Source organism: Gadus chalcogrammus, chromosome 2 (genome assembly GCF_026213295.1).
Source record: "Gadus chalcogrammus isolate NIFS_2021 chromosome 2, NIFS_Gcha_1.0, whole genome shotgun sequence".
Taxonomy (NCBI): domain Eukaryota; kingdom Metazoa; phylum Chordata; class Actinopteri; order Gadiformes; family Gadidae; genus Gadus; species Gadus chalcogrammus.
Genome location: NC_079413.1, coordinates 22,500,091 through 22,503,245, shown reverse-complemented (window position 1 = coordinate 22,503,245; position 3,155 = coordinate 22,500,091).

Sequence of the window (3,155 nt, the reverse complement as noted above, 5' to 3'; positions counted from 1 at the left end):
CTGCAACCACTCAACACCAAAGCATTAGCAGCTGTTAGCCTATGCAACATAATCATCTACATCAGAAACAGGTGTGCTATTTGTACAACCATGGTCTTTATCTGACCTCTTCCTTGACACATTTTGCAAATCTTTCCACGTTTCAACATAATAACAATTATTTAGCCCTCTTTGGTCTACTTCTGATACTGCTGAGATGTTTTCCACAACAGTTTGTCACATCTTGAATCCCTTTGCAGGACGGGCTCTTAAAAGCATATTGAATAAGAGATTATCGCTGACTGCTATGGACAAAACTTCAATGTTGTATCAAAATGTGTAGGCCTATGTCCATTTATGTTTCTTAAAATCACACTGATACTTTGTTGATATGCTTCAAACAGTACCTTCATTTCGGTGGGGCAGAAACTACTGGCGTATGACCACACACACAATGTATAGATATTTTTAACATATATATTTTGAGCTACATTAAAAAATGTCAACTAAACTCATTGTGAGTAAGAATTAAAAATAAACTAATAGCCTAATGTTACTGCACGCTTTTGAAGTGCCATCCACAACACTCGTCTTATGATTTCCCTTATAGTAGGAAGTTATTTCTTCCATATTTTATTTTAACAACAGGCTTAGCGAGTGCATTGCTAATACATGAAAAGTAGAAATACAAGTCATCAATCAAGCAGACCTTCGATTTGGAACTTGGCCCGACGATGCGTGCAAATCTCTCAATAACAACACTTTTGAAATCAGATATTTCTCAATAACAGCTGTTTAAATCAGGTATGAAATCAGGTATACAATTTTAATACCTGCTGAAATAAATAAATAAATAAATAAATAAATAAATAAATAAATAAATAAATAAATAAATAGTCTTCAATGCCGAGAGATACAGGCGGAGCAATTCGATTTTAAACAACAACAGTCCTAGAATATGACAATGGGGCAGACTACTTTACGACCATATGGGCGTCTTATAGCGCGGATTGCAATTCTTATTGCAGCCTGCAGGGTTATGCGCGAAACATACGGAGGGACGCGGTCGTTGAGCTTCGCTGCCCCACATTGCATGACACGTTAAACTCAACTAGAATCACCAGCATCAATGTGATATCAAAAGACCAAAAATAGTCAGAAAGCCAACAGAAACTATAGATAGTTAATGTGACAATCACATTATTAAAAATAAACTTGGAGCAATGATTTACTGAGGAACAATTCTTTTTTGGAGCATGCTTTTGCAGGGAGTTCGCCGCCCCACCTTCCCATATCGGCACGCGCCTGGCTTCAAAACAAACATTTGAGCCCACTTATTGCGTTTGATGGACTTATACATGGCTGTGTCTTTGGAATGCTTCTATGCTTGAGCGACAGCGTCATTTAAAGCTTCTGGTACGACATTGGACAGTTGTTGAGAGAAGACATCAACGTTTTGACCCCAGCGATCCGCTACGGCATCAGAATGGGATCCTGTGGCGATGTGTATGTGTGCAACCCAGCCTCCAGTGGCTTCAGAGGCTACAGGCGGGGAGAAAGCCACTCCCATCTACCTGCATCGTCCAATCCAAGGGTGGATACCACTGAGGCAGGAAGGTGTAGACCAGGGGTGTCAAACTCATTTTAGCCTAGGGGCCACATGGAGGAAAATCTATTCCCAAGTGGGCCGGACCGGTAAAAATATGGCATAATTTTGTAAAATTAAACATGCTGTGAGCACACCAAACACAGGTTTCCCATTTACTTCCGTGAATAAAAAGTACGATGACCATTTTTCTTGTAAAACTCTGCACTGTGTCCACTTTTCGTCTTTTTGACAGAGACATTTTGGGGCAATGAGAGTGCCAAAGCGCATAATGTTGGAAGTATAAAGGTACGGCCACACCAACCGCGTTGCTCGCGGTAGGGGCGTTGAAAATCGGCATTTTTGCATAGGGAACCATTGGTCTAGGCACGGTACACGCGTTGAAGCGTTGCGTTGGGGGCTTTAGGCGCGGAAGTTGCACGTAATTACGCACGTAAACGCAGCCTGGCGGACTATTTCTCTGCTGATCAACACTACGAATGCTGGAAACACACCAGACACACCATGTGAAGTTATTTAACCCGATTAGTGTTATTTATATCAGAGATTATTTAATCTAACCCGATCTAAACTCTATCATGCACCCAAACGCGGCGTTTGGGTTTCCTACCTCGGACTCCAGCGCAGCCACGGCCGACATCTTTCTTTATTCTGGGTGGAAATAGTTATAGTTACGCCATTAAATGCGTTTATGGAAACATTTTTAGCGAGAAATGTGCATTTTAATTTCATAATTTTTGCTCAGTGAATGTGAAGGATGTTTGGTTTGATAGTTATGACGAAGAGGGAACGCTCCGTTCACTTGCATGGACATGGACTCATCTAGCTGCGGTGGCGCGGTGACGCGGTGGAAGCGTTGAACCACCACACACCGATCAAGCGTCAGGTTAGGCGCGGTACTCGCGGTATCCACTGCGAGCAACGCGGTTGGTGTGGCCGTAGCATAAGGCAGAGCGACAAGGTAGCTCCGGGCTAGCTGCACTACCTGTTTATACTTGCTCCCTGCTCAGCCCCGGTATAAAGTTTGCTTGCTTAACATAATTGCTATTGCGATTTCTAGTGGACACATTAAGAACAGCAGTTTCTTTCATTGAAAAATAGCAGATCATTTTACGTTACATTCCAAAGCGACTTCCAGTTACACACAATTGTCCAGTAGTTCAATGTACAACAAATTAGTCAGTGCCAGTCAATGCAATTCATGTAATGCTAGGAAGGATTTTTATAAAAAAAAAAAAAGTATTTTTTTTTTTATTTTTTTTTTTACAATACTGTACTTCACAAAATCATCTCGCGGGCCGGATTAAACCCGTTCGCGGGCCTGATCCGGCCCGCGGGCCGTACGTTTGACACCCCTGGTGTAGACAGACAAAATACTTCAGCTGTTTCCCTTCATTACCCTTATGGGGAGAAAACCTGAATCTGAGACCTTAAGGTTTAAATGGTGAACACTTTGTTTGCATTGTTTGCAGATTGTTTTTCTTGCTCCTGTTGCTGCTTGCGGAGGGCAACACTGACTACACTATTAATAATTATGAAATGCTTTTCTCTCATTCAGCATAAAGGTTGT